Genomic DNA, 17,673 nt, shown 5'->3' with positions numbered 1-17,673 from the left:
AGGAAATAATTAGCAGTTGGTTTCTTTTTCATACCAATTGGTGCGGCTACCTACATTATAAGGTTGAACTACCCTTCAATGTTTATTAACGCAACCTTTCTTTGGATAATATAATTTCTGGTCGGATATCACCATTGGGCGCGTATCTTCCGAGGTTTTCATGGATAAATCCTTCTGCTCTTTATTATAAACTTATTTAAGTCGATGCATGACTGTAGATTTGAAAGGTGTGTTTCCTTAAGCTTAGAATTTACTTGGTATATCTCTGCATTACATAATAATTTCCTATGAAGTCTTTATGCCCATACGCTATTTTGTTCGTTTTTCTTGAATACCATATGACATATATCGCCCCACTTTTATTGCTATGTACAGTTCATATTTCAGACAGGGATTTCATCCATACTTGCCTCTGCTACTTTTACAGGTAAACCCTGATTACTGCTATCTCAAGAAATACGACCCTAAACGATTTTTTTCAATGATGCATGACTTCCAACTTAATTTTTATTCTCGTGCTTGACCTGTGCTTGACCTGATTACTTTACGTATGGTTCCGTTTACCAATTTGGAGATTTGTCTTGGAGAGGCCTTCGGTACTTGGCGTGGGTGTACAGGTACTCCCGAATTCACAATTCAAATTTCTCTGGAATATATTTTAGTTGTACCTATTTTTCACCACTAATGGTTTCCTGACTCTTACAGGAAGGACAGAGGCGTTAACCAAGCCCCTATTTTCACCAGGTAACCTCTGTGTTTTCTACAGTTTCAATTTCTCTCCCTACCAACTCGATATCCGTTTTTGTGATGCAATTTCTCTTCTGTCATATTCATGGTTGCAGGAATTGTCATTCACATGTCTGCATAGTCATCTCCGTTCGAAGTCAATCCAGAGTCAGCACTTTCTTCGGCCTACTAACCTTTTTCTACTTGTTCAGGTCAGTTCTGCCCTCCTCTACTTCTGGAAGAGGTTATGCGGTGTAGGCGGACTGAGTTCTTCTTAATTTTTTTGCTTCACAGTTCAATTTCTCTGCTGGCTCATATAGCCATGGAACTGTGAGAATAATGTAGAAACTGAATTAGTTATGAGCAGTTGAACAAGATGTAGTTGTGAGTAGTTAGGAATTGGTTACCAGAATTGGTTGTGAGTTTCCTATATAAATGAAGATGTAATCGAGCAAATAATAGATAAAGTTTTGTGAGTTTTCTATTTTAAGTTGGTATCAGAGCACTGTGCTCTTTTGTTTGCACCTCTCGGGCATGGAGTGATTCTGCCATTAGAGTGTGCATTGAGCCCTTTTCATTAGAGTGTGCAGTGAGCCCTTTTCGCTAGAGTGTGCAGTGAGCCCTTTTCGCTCTCAGCGCTGAACCATTTGACGACCAAGTCGTGGGGAATTTCGTCGAGGTGTGCTGTCGAAGACTATTGAGGGAATCGCTTGCTGGTGAACGCGAGACAGTGAGGAGTGCTGTCGAGACGGAGCAGTGGTGCGTTTGTGTGCCGAGGATTGCTGTGTAAGTTTGCTGTTTTGACTCCTCTTGTAAAGTGCGCTTCGTTCCAGCGTGTTTGACTCACAATTCTGAGTAGATTCAACACAATTCTGGGTAGTTTCGTGCAAGTCTTCGATTCCCAAATAGCCATTGCAGACACTGTAATACATATTCCCATTACCAGTATATGAATTATGATCCTTTGAATAGACGAATAAGCTGTTCAGTAAGTGTTCCATCTTCGCCTGCGGGAACTCTGCCGTCGTGCTAACAGTAAAGCACGGTTCGAAAGCGTGTCTGTTCAGTAAGTGTTAGTTTGGCGCTGTGTTTGGTACCCCTGAGTAAGTGTTAGTTTGGCGCTGTGTTTGGTACCCCTGTTGTGTTAGTGGTGAACCAGAAAGCATACAGAAAGTGGAAACAAAGATGTGTGTGGGTGCGTATTGAACCGAAAGAGAACAGTGGACTGGACTCTACGCCCATTTGCTCCGCTAGTGTGGTATTTTTTATTTTCTGTTAACGCATTTCTCAGGCAGTGAGACCTGCAGTATTCTCGTACTTTGCAGAGTTTTATTTATTAACCAGAGTTTTATTTATTAACCAGTTTTCCAACTTTAAGAAGCTTGTGATTTTTTTTAAATTTGGTCATTGGTGGAGAGATGGCTAATCCCCTTGCAGATTCATATTTAAATGAGTCTTCAAAACTTGACGGAGAAAACTATGTAAATTGGAAATTTAAGATCATCACAGTAATGGAGGCATACAATCTCTGGTCGATTGTAAAAGGTGACGAGACCAAGCCTCAACCTCCTACTAACACTCAAGATTGGGAGAAGCGTGAAGTGAGAGCAAGGGTGCTGCTCCGTATGTCAGTGAAGGACAATATTATTCCTCACATTCGGGACTGTGAAACTTCGAAGGCGACATGGGACACTCTTAAAAGTTTGTATGAGACTTCTAATGCAAATCGTATTTTATTTTTAAAAACAAAGCTGCTATCTATCAAAATGGATGCCAATGAAAGCATTAGTAATTTTGTTTCCCGAATTAAAGACTTTAGTGATAAGCTTGGTGATATTGGTGAAAAGGTTTCTAGTACAGACTTGGTAACTGTTACTTTAAAGGGGTTAGTCCCCGACTATAAAGTCTTTATTTCAGCTCTCTCAGCTAGACCGACACCTCCTACATTTGAAGAATTGGCTGGAATTCTTCTTCAAGAAGAAGAGCGCATGAAAACATTTGAACTGGAGTCAAATGGTTCTGATTTGGCTTTGACTGCCAGAGGCCAAAAACCATTCCGAGGGAGATCATGGGACAGAAACAGAGGCCATTTTCAAGCAAAGCAGAAAGGTAAGGCACCTCCTGATTCTTATGTTAAAAGGAACATTGTATGTCATTATTGTGGAAAACCTGGACATCTGGCAAAAGATTGCTATAGGAGAAAGAATAATGAATCAAATCAAAGACATAACAGGCATAATGGAAACTACATAAACAGAGACACCTCAGTGAATGATGGATTTAAAAATCTTAAGTTATTTCTTTCTGATGCTGCATTGTCTGCTGAAACTGATGATGAGAATACTTGGTTTATAGATTCTGGTGCATCAGCACACATGACTTGTAATAAAGAATGGTTTGATAAATATTTTGAGAAATCTGATGGTACACACATTTACTTAGGCGATGATAGGTCACTTAAAGTTCAAGGCTATGGCATAGTAAATGTGTACTTACCTAATGGACAAATGAGACAGATTCATAATGTGATGTATGTACCTGCTCTTAAAAAGAATCTGCTATCTGTTTCCGCTATCACTGATAATCGTTTAAAAGTAGAATTTGGTAAATTGGGGTGTATAGTGAAAGATGTTCAGGACCACTACAAGGTTGTTTCTACAGGTACCAGGGTTGGAGGATTGTACAGATTGGATGTGACAGTCAAGCGCCATGTTGCATTGACATCTCAAGAGACATCGACAGCAGAATTATGGCATCACAGGTATGGGCACCTCAATTACAATGATTTATCGTTGTTACAAAGGAAAACAATGGTTGAAGGTCTCCCTGAGATGAAGTGTGAACATTTACCATGTGAAGCTTGTGCACTTGGTAAGCAGCATAGAGAAGAGTTTCCTGTTCATACTGAGAAACGGAAGTATGATATTCTTGAATTAATTCACACTGATGTATGCGGACCTATGCAAACTAGGTCTCTTGGTGGTGCTTTATACTTTGTTATTTTTATTGATGATAGATCTAGATATACCTGGGTCTATTTCGTTAGAAGGAAAAGTGATATATTTGTGTATTTTAAAAAATTTCGAAATATGGTTGAAAAGCAAACAGGAAAGTGCATTAAAATACTCAGATCTGATCAAGGAGGTGAATATAAATCAAAGGCATTTAACACCTATTGTAAATCTAATGGAATTCAACAACAGTTCACTGTGCCACATACCCCTCAGCAAAATGGTGTTGCTGAGCGATGGAATAGAACCTTGGTGGAATCTGCTCGTAGTATGCTGCAAGGTAAGAACATCTCTAATGGTTTCTGGGCAGAAGCCATTAACACTGCTGTTTATCTGAAGAATCGATGTCCCACTAAGAAATTAGTTTTTCAAACTCCTTTTGAGGTTCTTTATGGTTATAAACCTGATGTGAGTCATTTCAAAGTCTTTGGATGTACTGCTTTTGCTCATATTCCTGAAGCTAACAGAAGAAAACTTGATGCCAAGTCCATCAAGTGTATTTTCATTGGATATTGTACGGATAAGAAAGCCTATAAATTGTTTGATCCAAGTTCCCATAAACTATTTGCAAGTCGTGATGTATTGTTTCATGAGCAGACTGATAAAAGTAATACAAAGAATGATACATGGCATATTTCTAATGATGATGCACATATCAAGCTTGATACTATGATTAAGCAGGAACAGGAACAGGTCCAGGTACAGGTACAGTGTTGAAATTTGGTACCGGAGGACAAGTGGTTCCCTAAGGCTTTGATCTTTGGCTTAGGGAAAAGTGTCCAAAAGAATTTAATTTTTCTCCTAAAGTAGTTAAATCTAATTTGGAAGTGACTTTAAGTGATAAAGTTACTAAGTCTAATTTTAAAGTGACTTTATAAAGTCAATGAAAAATTAGAAAGGAAAAGTGACTTTGGAAATAAATGACTAAGTGGGTCTTTATTAAAGTGGGGTGAATTAAAAAATAGAAAGTGAGATTTAAATGAGCATTTAATCTCAGCCATTGATCTAAATCTATTTCAGCCATTGGATTTAGGGATCACCCAAAAGTCATTTAGGGTTGGGTTAAGGGAGGAAAAGGAGGAAAAGATCACTCATTCTTTCATGAGCAGATTGGGAGAAGGAGAGCAAGAGAGCAAGGGAGATTTCTGGACAAGGAGGAGAAAGAGGCAGCAGTTTGGCACACACACCAAGGCAGCACTTCAGCAAATCCGAACAACATAAAGAATAAGCAGAAAAAGGCAGTTTTTGTGAGCAAAATAGTGGAAAAATTATTTTTCAGCACGAATATCGAGGAGGCGATTTTCTGCACTTTTTCCGAGGGCTGTCTGTACGGCCGTCCGTACAGTCCGTACATCCGTACATCCGTACAGTCCGTACATCCGTACGGTCCGTACAGCTCTTCCAGCATTTTTCAGATTGCCGTTTGGGCTGAAAACAGATAAGTTTTGCTTGCTGGAAAAATTTCTGTTTTGCTGATTTTTTTGCTGAAAAAATTTCTCTGTAAAAGGCATTTTCCAGAAATAAAGAAGAGCTCTCAAACTGGTTTTCCCCAAGAGTTGTAGGGGGTTTTTCCAGGGTCAAGTTGACCAAAAATCACTGAGTTTAAATGTGTTTTAATGGCTGTTTTAATTGCTGATTTTTTATTTCTGCAATTTCCAGCACTCTGAAAAATTTCCAGAATTTGTGTTTTCAGCAATATTTATTTTTTCAGTCTGTTAAATGTATGGCTATGGGAATGGGCATTTAACTATATGGGAGAAATAAGGTGAAACTGAAAACCGGGGTGGGAAACAGAAAATTTTACATGGTATCAGAGCTTGAGTGCTGAAGGGCAGTTTGGGACAGCAAAAGAGAAAAAATACAGCTGCTGATTTTTTCACTCAGAAAATTCCAGCAAGCTGATTTTTCATAAACAGCAGGTTTATCTTTACCACAGCAGTGCTATTTTTCAGTTTTAGGACAGCAAGATGTCATTGGGATTGAGGGTGGAGGATAGGTTGGATGGGCATACAAATTACAGCGTTTGGAAGGAGAGAATGCAGAGTATCTTTGAGGAGGCAGAAGTCTGGGATATCATGGTGCATACCGCACAAAACCCTGTTGTTGTGCCTACTGATGCTACTCAGTTGGCAGCTTATAATAAAAAGAACAACAAGGGTAAGAGGCTGATTCTAGACGGAATCAAAGACCATTGCATTCCTCATGTGAGAGGAAAGAGCAATGCCCATGAGATGTGGACAGCATTGTCCAATCTCTACCAGAGTACCAATGAGAACCGGAAGATGGTCCTGAAGGAGAAGCTGAAGAACATTAAGATGGGGAATGATAGTGCAGTTGGATATCTCACAAAGATTACCAATGTGAGAGATGAGTTGGCAGCGATTGGAGAGGCCATTCCATCCACTGAGTTGGTGCGTATTGCAGTGAATGGCCTCCCCCGTTCATGGTTGAACTTTGCTGATGGGGTTTGTGCACGTGAGACCCTTCCCACATGGGAGAGGTTTTAGGATGATTGTATTCAGACAGAGATCAGGAAAGGACAGCTTGGGGCAGCCAAGCCAGTTGAGCAGGATGAGGACGTAGCACTGATGGCAGGAGGCAAGAAAGGCAAAGGGAAGAAGCAGGCTTCCACAAGCGGTGGTGGAGGCAAAGGCAAAGGTAAAGGTAAACAGGGTAACTCACAAAAGGACTATTCCAAAGTGAAGTGTTGGAATTGTCAGAAGATGGGACACTATGCAGTTGTGTGTCCGGAGAAGAAGAAGAAGAAGGGGAAGACCCAGGATGTGGCAGCGTCAGCTGAGATTGAGGACTTTGCAGATCGTTTTGACCGGGAGTTTGCGTTCACTACATGTGAGTCCTCTAGTGCAGGATCACCTGCCACACAGGTTCAGAGGGAGCATGCTTTTCCCTCGATTAGCGGAGCATCTACAGGTATCTGGTATGTGGACAGTGGGGCTTCACGTCACATGACAGGAGTCCGAGAGTACTTCTCTGAGCTTTCAGAGAGTGGCACTGATATTGAGGTAGTACTCGGTGATGACAGAGTTGTTAGAGCAGTCGGGGTGGGGACAGTGACATTTCAGAGGGAGTCCAAACCTCCCTTGAAGGTGTCAGAGGTTCTTTATGTGCCAGGGATGAGGAAGAACCTCATATCCGTCTCAGCTTTGGAGGACAGAGGATATGAGGTACTGTTCAGGGAAGGACAGGTGTTGATGTATCCCAGGGGCTCTCCAGCTGATTCAGCTAGAGTGATAGGTGTACGCCATGCAAAGGTGTACAAGTTTGCATTCCAGCCCACTTTGGCATTGAGCTGTAGTACCGACAGCAGAGCTAGCAGTTCTGAGCTGTGTGAGATTTGGCACCGCAGGATGGGACACATGTATCATGGAGCCTTGAGGACATTGCGGGAGATCGCCACAGGTGTGCCAGATTTCAGTACTGATCACTTCGATACTTGCAGAGGTTGTGCGATGGGCAAGTTTGCCAAATCCCCTTTTCCCAGCAGTGACAGCAGAGCGACGGGGATACTTGATTTAATTCATTCCGATGTGAGCGGTCGGATGTCTCATGTTTCCTTGAGTGGATATGAGTACTATGTCTTATTCATTGATGATCACTCTAGGAGGACCTGGATTTATTTCTTGAAGACCAAGAGTGAGGTCTTCAAGCGGTTTCAGGAGTTCAGAGCTCTTGTGGAAACTCAGACAGGTCGAAAGATCAAGTCCCTGAGGTCGGACAATGGAGGAGAGTACACCCTTGGAGAGTTTGTTGACTATTGTGCGGAGGCAGGCATTAGGAGGGAGTTCACTGTTCCTTACAACCCCCAGCAGAACGGGGTTGCGGAGAGGAAGAACAGATCCATCATAGGGGCTGCCAAAGCCATGTTATATGATCAGGGGTTGCCATTGTTCTTGTGGGCAGAGGCCTGCAACACAGCTGTTTACTTGCAGAACAGGAGTCCGCATCGTGCCTTGGGGCACATGACTCCGGAGGAGGCTTTCTCTGGGAAGAAGTCTAATCTTGGTCATCTTCATATCTTTGGATGCATTACATACTCCTATATACCCAAGGAGGAGAGGACCAAACTAGAGCCCACCGCAGAGAAGGGTATCTTTGTGGGCTACAGTGAGACCTCAAAGGCCTTTCGGATTTACATTCCTGCACAGAGGAAAGTTGTTGTCAGACGGGATGTGAAGTTCGAGGAGGACAGGGCCTTTAGGAGGTCACGGGAGTTAGAGTATCTGGATCAGCCAGACCCTCAGCAGCAGTTGAGTCAGTCGCAGGGATCCAGTGGGCAGGGATCAGGAGGATCCGGAGGTACATCTATGAGGATGTCAGGTCCATCAGTGAGCAGTGGCTCGCCGAGCCAGAGGGGTGGTGCTCCGGGCAGCATGCAGAGCGGTTCACTAGGGAGTCCACTGATGGACAGTTCACACGGTACCTCAGCTTCTACAGGTTCAGGTGCAGGCAGGAGGACAGCAGACAGACAGTCAGGAGTTCAGGCTACTGATGGGGATGAGGAGGAGGAGTTTCATTCTCCTATGGGAGAAGCATGCTCAGGGAAGAGGAAGCCCAAGTGGCTTCAGGACACCTTGAGAGATGCCACATCTGTTGCTGAGCCGAAGAGGCCGGTCAGAGAGAGTAGACCACCTGAGAGATTTTGTAGCTATATGGCGATGGTTACCAGCATCCTTGACTCTGAGCCTTCTAGCTATGAGGAGGCAGCTAGCCAGCAGGTCTGGAGAGAGGCCATGCAGGAGGAGTATTCTTCTATCATGAAGAATGATGTTTGGGAGGTGGTGCTGAGGCCTGAGGGCAAATCCGTGGTTACTTCCAGATGGCTTTACAAGGTAAAGCATGCTGCAGATGGCAGCATTGAGAAATTCAAAGCGAGGTTTGTGGCTAGAGGGTTCTCACAGGTAGAGGGAGTTGATTATGAGGAGACCTTCGCTCCCGTGGCTCGATATACTTCGATCCGCTCCATTATATCGATAGCAGCAGAGATGGGTTGGAAGATCCACCAGATGGATGTGAAGACCGCATTTCTCAATGGCTTCATACAGGAGGAGGTGTACATTGAGCAGCCACAGGGCTTTGAGGTGCATGGGAAGGAGTCCCATGTGTGCAGATTGAAGAAGGCCCTTTATGGCCTGAAGCAAGCTCCCAGAGCTTGGTACTCCAGGATAGATGCATACTTGCAGGGGATGGGTTTCACAAAGAGTGAGGCAGATCCGAACCTTTACTTTATTGTGATTGGTGAGGAGCCTCTCATTCTGGTGCTGTATGTGGATGACTTGATCATTACAGGTGCAGAGAGACTCATAGAGCACTGCAAGAGAGATCTTGCGGCGGAGTTTGAGATGAAGGACATCGGCTTGATGCATTACTTTTTGGGTTTGGAGGTGTGGCAGGAGGAGGGGCATTTCTTCCTAGGGCAGGGGAAGTATATTGTGGACATCCTTAGCAGATTCCACATGGAGGATTGTAGACCCATGTCGACACCGATGATCACCAACTGGAAGAAGCTTCATGCTTCGGATTCCGAGTTGGTGGATCCCACATTGTACAGGCAGCTGATTGGTTCCTTGATGTATTTGGTCAACACCAGACCAGATATCTGTTTTGCAGTCAACACGATGAATCAGTTTATGTGTGAGCCTAGGAAGGTTCACTGGGTGGCTGCAAAACACATTTTGCGGTACTTGCAGGGGACAGTGGATTATGGTCTGGACTACAGGCAGGGAGATGGAGTGAGATTGGCAGGATACACTGATTCTGATTGGGCAGGTTGTGCTTCTGATAGGAAGAGCACTTCAGGGTGTTGTTTTGGGTTGGGTTCAGCAGTAGTGTCATGGTTCAGCCGGAAGCAGCAGTCAGTAGCACTGAGTTCAGCGAAAGCAGAGTATATGGCAGCCAGTCTAGCTAGTTGTGAGGCCATCTGGCTTCGCAAGATGTTGTTTGGCTTATTTGGTCAGCCGTTGAGACCTTCAGTGATTTACTGTGATAATCAGAGTTGCATTAAACTCATGGAGAATCCAGTATTTCATGACAGGTCAAAGCATATCGGGATCAGATATCATTTCATCAGAGACTATGTTCAGAAGGGAGCTGTGAAGCTTGAGTATATTTCCACTGATGAGCAGGTTGCAGATATTCTTACCAAAGCCTTACCACGGGGCAAGCATGTCTACTTCAGAGACAAGATGGGTGTGGTGAGGAACACCTTCCTCGGTAAGAGGGAGTGTTGAAATTTGGTACCGGAGGACAGGTGGTTCCCTAAGGCTTTGATCTTTGGCCTAGGGAAAAGTGTCCAAAAGAATTTAATTTTTCTCCTAAAGTAACTTTATAATTTTTATAAAGTTAAATCTAATTTGAAAGTGACTTTAAGTGATAAAGTTACTAAGTCTAATTTTAAAGTGACTTTATAAAGTCAATGAAAAATTAGAAAGGAAAAGTGACTTTGGAAATAAATGACTAAGTGGGTCTTTATTAAAGTGGGGTGAATTAAAAAATAGAAAGTGAGATTTAAATGAGCATTTAATCTCAGCCATTGATCTAAATCTATTTCAGCCATTGGATTTAGGGATCACCCAAAAGTCATTTAGGGTTGGGTTAAGGGAGGAAAAGGAGGAAAAGATCATTCATTCTTTCATGAGCAGATTGGGAGAAGGAGAGCAAGAGAGCAAGGGAGATTTCTGGACAAGGAGGAGAAAGAGGCAGCAATTTGGCACACACACCAAGGCAGCACTTCAGCAAATCCGAACAGCATAAAGAACAAGCAGAAAAATGCAGTTTTTGTGAGCAAAATAGTGGAAAAATTATTTTTCAGCCCGAATATCGAGGAGGCGATTTTCTGCACTTTTTCCGAGGGCTGTCCGTACAAGTCCGTACGGCCGTCCGTACAGTCCGTACGGTCCGTACATCCGTACGTCTGTACAGTCCGTACATCCGTACGGTCCGTACAGCTCTTCCAGCATTTTTCAGATTGTCGTTTGGGCTGAAAACAGATAAGTTTTGCTTGCTGGAAAAATTTCTGTTTTGCTGATTTTTTTGCTGAAAAATTTTCTCTGTAAAAGGCATTTTCCAGAAATAAAGAAGAGCTCTCAAACTGGTTTTCCCCAAGAGTTGTAGGGGGTTTTTCCAGGGTCAAGTTGACCAAAAATCACTGAGTTTAAATGTGTTTTAATGGCTGTTTTAATTGCTGATTTTTTATTTTTGCAATTTCCAGCACTCTTAAAAATTTCCAGAATTTGTGTTTTCAACAATATTTATTTTTTCAGTCTGTTAAATGTATGGCTATGGGAATGGGCATTTAACTATATGGGAGAAATAAGGTGAAACTGAAAACCGGGGTGGGAAACAGAAAATTTTACATACAGGATCAGGATGATAGCAGTAGTACGAACACATCTAGCAACAGTGAGTCATCACAAGGGGGTGATACACCTCAAAGCCGACGAATCATGGATGAAACACCCACACCAAGAAGGTCGTCCCGACAGACTCGGCCTCCTACAAGGTATAAAGACTATGCCTTAATGTCTAATATAATGAATGTTGAAGAACCAATTGATTATGAGCAGGCTAAACAACATGAACCATGGATTAATGCTATGAATGATGAGTATGCTTCTATTATGAAAAATCAAACATGGGAATTAGTGGAACTTCCTGAAAATAAAGTTCCAATTGGAAGCAAATGGTTGTATAAAACAAAATTTAAAGCAGATGGTACAATTGATAAATTTAAGGCAAGATTAGTAGCAAAAGGATATGCTCAACAGGAGGGCATTGATTATGAAGACACTTTTGCACCAGTAGCTAAGTTGAATACAATTAGATTACTGATTGCCTTAGCCACAAAACATAACTGGAATATACATCAAATGGATGTCAAATCTGCTTTTCTAAATGGTGATTTACAGGAAGAAGTTTATTTGGTTCAACCTGAAGGGTTTGTCAAACAGTGACAGGAGCATCTGGTTTGCAGGTTAAGAAAGGCATTGTATGGTTTGAAACAGGCACCAAGATCATGGTATGTAAAGATTGATACTTTCTTTCTTCAGAATGGGTTTGTGAAAAGCAAAAATGATCCTAACTTGTATGTAAAGAAAGATGAAAAAGGACATGTTGCTTTAATATCTTTATATGTGGATGATCTCATTATAACAGGCAGTGCTCACAGGTTAATTGAAGAAATTAAAGTTCAGTTGTCACAGGTTTTTGAAATGAAAGATTTGGGTGAAATGCATTACTGTTTAGGCATTGAGGTATGGAGAGAAACTGGTAAAACATTGATCACTCAAAGCAAATATACAAAGGAGATTCTTAAAAAGTTCAATATGATAGATTGTAAAGCTATGTCAACTCCCTTAGAACAGAATGCAAAGTTGTACAAAGAAGATGGTTCGAAAGAGGCAGATGGAACATTATATCGTCAGTTAGTGGGAAGTTTGAACTATCTCACCACTACCAGGCCAGACATTGCATACTCAGTCAGTATCCTTAGTCAATTCATGGCTAAGCCTTCAGGAAATCACTGGATTGCTGCAAAGAAAGTTCTCCGATACTTAAAGGGAACAGTGAATCTTGGTATTATGTATACTGATGTATCTGATGTTGTACTGACAGGTTTTTCTGATTCAGATTGGGCAGGAAATCCAGATGACAGACGATCTACCTCTGGCTATGCATTCCATATTGGATCAGGGGTCGTATCTTGGAGCAGTAAGAAATAGCCAACTGTTTCTTTATCATCAACAGAATCAGAGTACAAAGCTTTAACCAATGCCACCTGTGAAGCTATTTGGTTGCGGAGAGTTCTTGCTGATCTTGAAGAAGCGCAAAGTGGTGCAACATGTATCAATTGTGATAATCAGAGTGCTATCAAATTAGCACATAATCCAGTTTACCATGCTAGAACAAAACATGTTGAGTTACAGTACCACTTTGTACATGAGAAAATTATGTCAAAAGAAATTGGATTGTTATTTTGTAACACCAAGGATAATGTGGCTGATATATTTACTAAGCCCCTTGGTAAAATCAAATTTGAAGTTTTTAGAAGTCAGTTAGGTATTGTAGAGAATCCATTTCTCCATTAAGGGAGGATGTGAGAATAATGTAGAAACTGAATTAGTTATGAGCAGTTGAACAAGATGTAGTTGTGAGTAGTTAGGAATTGGTTACCAGAATTGGTTGTGAGTTTCCTATATAAATGAAGATGTAATCGAGCAAATAATAGATAAAGTTTTGTGAGTTTTCTATTTTAAGTGGAACTACATACCATGCCTCCTATGTATATTAAATTGTCGTATTTTTGCATATTAATAGGTTTAGGCAAGGGATTGATCATATACCTCACCATGATGTGCGACATTATTTTTTATATTTCTAAGTTTTGTAAATTCGGACGAGATTTTTATCTCAGCTTCCGTTTCTGTAAAATGTATGTATTTGATTTAATGGAATTATAAAAAATGTCTCTGAGATAGACATTTTACGTATTCGCGCCTACTTTTTCCATATCCGTTTGATCTCTACACCTCCACCTCCACACACGTTTTGGTTCTTTTTCCCTCAAAATAATTAGGGTTCAAGACTGATCATTTCGAATCCCGACTCCATGATCCATCGCCTATAAAGAAGAATAATGGCATTATGTGAATAAAATTGGAAATAAATAACTATTTTTCTGGTGTGCTATTTTCCCACTAAAATTCGTAGCATTTGGCAAACATAAAGACTATTCCAAAAATACCTGCACTCCACCCTGCTGTATTACTATTCTCAACATCATATATATATATATATATATATATATATATATATATATATATATATGTGGGGAAATTCCTACCTTCATTGAGTGCACCCTGCTGTATTACTATTCTCAACATCATATATATATGGGGAAATTCCTACCTTCATTGTAGTTGATTGAGTAAAATTAAACACACGACTACACATAATAAATATTCTCTATACTTACAAAAATAACAATTAATTCTCATCAAATCAAATCAAGTACTTCCATCCAAATAAAAACTACTTTCTCCAGTTCACCCGTGAGGTGAGAAGATCTCTCCTATCCCTTCAATGTATATTTAATTCTCTTCTTTTATGATAAAGTTTCTTTTAGTGGCGTCCAGTTTTTGTGGATATTTTTATCTATTCGCTCATGGCTTTCCCATAAAAGCTTGTCTTTCTCTCCCGCGAAGTTTTTATGTTTTTTTCCGAGAGTAACTCTTTCTCTATGTAGGAAACTTAATGGATATTTATCTCCCATCCATTAAGCTTATCTAGAATTCTTATCATGAAGTAATTATCTATTTCCATTCACCAATGGAATTTTATTTGGAAAGAGTATCATCTTTAACTGTCTCATTCCCAAATGCATACATCTCATCTATTTATTTATTAATAAATAACCATTTACATAATTAATTTGATATTCTTCTTTGGATTTGCTGTCATTCTTTCCACTCCACTCAGTGTAGTCAGAACGGTTTTTCCACAACGGGGGTGTTACATTCTCCTCCCATTTTTATTAACATCGTCCTCGGTGTTCATTGTCCAGTTTTTAATTTCTCAATTCTTGCTGGATAATTTTTCCTCCTTCCATCTTCTTTATATCATGCTCATTTTAGTTTTAACAGGAGAAACAACTCACTTCGAGAGCCGGATCTCTTTCTGGTGAAAGATACCACTGTTTTTTTTCCAAATGTTTCCCTTGACGTTATTTGAAGAAAAAAAAAATCAATCAATTAGAACGGAAATTGTCATGTACTTGTTAAACATTATAATTTTAAACATGAATAAGAAATAATAGTTACCTTGTTATAGTCCCAATTCTACGGGTTCTGTAAAGTTTTGGCATCCTGCAAAGTCCTTTGCATGGTCCAAGAACTTTCCTCTTCCCTTCACCAAAAGGCAGTTTCTTCTTTTCTTTCCCTATTTATCACATTTATGTTTTTTTTCCTTCCATTTGGGTGAAGACCCAATTAAGATGCACCTATAAGTTTTCATTCCTTCCATGCCCTTTCTAACATCTACGTTGAATATGTGTTACATAACTTTCATCTGCATTCAACATACTATTTACATGCAGCTAATAAGGTCAACATTATTAATACATATTATATTAATAGACTCAAGGCCATGTACAATATCATAAATATGACTCATTTATAAACCCCAAGATGCACTATGGTATCTTATTTTGTGCATCGTTTATAGTAAAATATCAATGAACAATGAAATATTTGTAGCAGCTTATAATTTTTTTTTCCACTTACACATCTATGGTTTTCGCTATATTGTTAGGTTATTATTATCATATCTTGCAGATGGACTTTACAATGCTCATTCGCCACTGATCCTTGTTACCAACTATGTTACCAGAAACGGGACGGCAGCGAGGGTTTCTGGAAAAAAACGCACAGCAAACGGAACGGGATGGAAAACGCCGTTTTCTACGTCCGTTCTGGTTTTCATGGTCAGCACTCAGAATTTAACTTTCATTACCTGTTTGGGAGGTGGTTTGGGGTGTGTATCTTCAACAATGCACATTGAAGAATGTATAACGACGATTTGAGCGATTACACACGGCGAATCTGTAGTTTGATTGAAAGCACATAGTTTCATTGCACATGTCGCTTCAATTGCCAATTTGGACTTTTCCATTATCTCCCATTTTTCCAATGAAGCTATAGTTTTTATAACTCAAATATCATAAATAAAGCTAAACTCTACACCCAACATCAATCCCACAAAAAATTTTAATATTAGAAGTTACTAATTTGGAGCAGGCTATAATGTTATATCTCCCTGCATTGGAGCAGGTCATAAGAGTCCACTGTTGTATCTTCCTAGCATTCGGCCCGGGGTCTGGCCATACACACTAATCCATTATGGGTAAATCATAAATGGGATGATTACATTTTAGCTATGTAAATGAATGTTTTTTTAAGGTAAATGAATGTTTTCTTTATATTTTCTTATTTTTTCTCTCTCCTCGTTTTAGCTACGTAAATGAATGTTTTTTAGGTAAATGAATATTTTGTTATATGTTTTCTTTATATTTTCTTATTTTTTCTCTCTCCTCGTTTCTTGAATGCGAAACCTCTGAATTATGTTTCTCGTCTCGTTCTGGTTTCTAGTTTCGTTTCCCGTTTCTGGTAACATAGGTAACTACTAGTGTTTAATCGGTAACTCACTGTTCATCCACAATCAACATCACCTGTTTCACACTTTATGATACCTTGTTCTCTTTATTTCTTCAAAACTACATATTTCTAGTTTCAATTTTTATTTTTAGACTTACATTGTTATCTCTTCCATTAATTTAAGTTGGTTAGCTTTGATTAGTAGCTAATATCAATTTTACTCATTATTTTAATATTCTTTCACTTTACTGAGATTTAATATATTTAAAAGTAGAACATTCTACACATGGATATCTTGTTCATTTCCTTCCCAAGTTGGTTCCAACTGCTTTTTATATTATTTCCATTCATTTCCTGGCCCAGACTTCGTCATTTCTTTCCTTATATCTCTGTAATGGTAGTTATTTTTCCAACTCCTTAACTCGAAAAGATTACTTATTTCAACTAGCTGTTTGTTTGTTTGTTTTTTTTTTTAAAGCAAATCACATTTTCCTTAACTTGTATCAATTGTTATACCAATTTCATTCAACCTACCTTGGTAGTTTACTTTTCAACCTAAAAGGTGCACTATTGGAATACAGATACGATCAACATTTGTTGTTGGCTAGTTGTATATTTAGTGGTATTAATATATATAAAAGAAATCTCTCCTGTCTAGGTTTATATATCTCAATGGCTTATCTTTGATCATTGTATCGTATGCTCCTCTCTTGCTTAATCAATTTTTTTCAGCAAAATATTGAGTGCTTCCCATTTTCAATTTACATTCTTGCTTATTTTACTGTGACAGTCTATAGTAGATTCTATGTGTTACCCACATCAGATAACATTTATTTTATAAGATTATTATCCCATTTCCAATTTACATTCTTGCTTATTTTATTGTGACAGTCTATAGTAGATTATATGTGTTACCCACATCAGATAACATTTATTTTATAAGATTATTATTTCTCATTGCCACTTATTAATGATTCTTACCTTTGGTAGATTTATTATGTGTTTCGAGCATATTCCAACTTTCGTTTCTCTTGCATAAATGTGTTCAACACCCTTATTTCTTTAAGCCCATTTTTTCCCGGATTTGAAGGACTCTCTTCAACCCTTTCACATTAGGGCCTTATATTTTTTTGACATTTTAGCCTTACTCTAGACTGTAGATAAGCATGGCACCTCCACTTTCTGTCCCTTTAGATCCCCATGCTAGTAATTTTTTTTAATATAGTTACACATATTTATATCACACGTTTAGGCACACTTTCTTAGTCTTAGTATTCAAAAATAATTCTCTAATCACCTTATTCTCATAGAGAGTAAATCATATCCTCGAATTAGACACATCCTCAATCGGTCTGAAGGAATAATGATTTTCACCTTTAAAAATAAGAAATTATATTTCCGTAATTTGGCATAGGTGGGAATTATCCCCCTCTTAAATCTAGTGTGTATCTTCCTTGTAATAGAAAATCATACTCATGTATTTCCAATTTTGATCTTTAATATTATCAAACAAAACAAATCCCATCTATAGGTTTTTTTTTTTAACTGTAAGTTCAATTTATTTCCTACAACATTTCTTAACTCCTAGTTGTCTTGTCCTTCTACCAATACTAGTCAATTGGTAGCGGAGATATGAGTACTTCGTGCCGAATACGTTAATAATATTATAATGGTCTATTTTCGACCTCTTCCCTCTATATGCATATAGTAAGTTTAAGGAGTTCTTCCCTGGTTTTGTTGTGCCCTTTACACTTTTGTCTCAAAACTTT

The 17,673-nt window shown here is 39.4% G+C and overlaps 1 long non-coding RNA gene across 1 annotated transcript; it reads left to right on the top strand.

Moving 5' to 3' along the window:
- Positions 1–703: 703 nt before the first annotated feature.
- Positions 704–13,203, top strand: LOC149242980 (uncharacterized). The gene is made up of 3 exons (XR_016245757.1): positions 704–744; positions 843–938; positions 13,071–13,203. It is a non-coding gene; the product is annotated as an uncharacterized LOC149242980 (long non-coding RNA).
- The last annotated feature ends 4,470 nt before the right edge of the window (positions 13,204–17,673 follow it).

Source organism: Pinus tabuliformis, chromosome 8, assembly GCF_031772625.1.
Source record: "Pinus tabuliformis cultivar Carrire ecotype Pingquan chromosome 8, CPIR1, whole genome shotgun sequence".
NCBI lineage: Eukaryota > Viridiplantae > Streptophyta > Pinopsida > Pinales > Pinaceae > Pinus > Pinus tabuliformis.
This window is presented reverse-complemented; position numbering and strand designations above follow the sequence as displayed.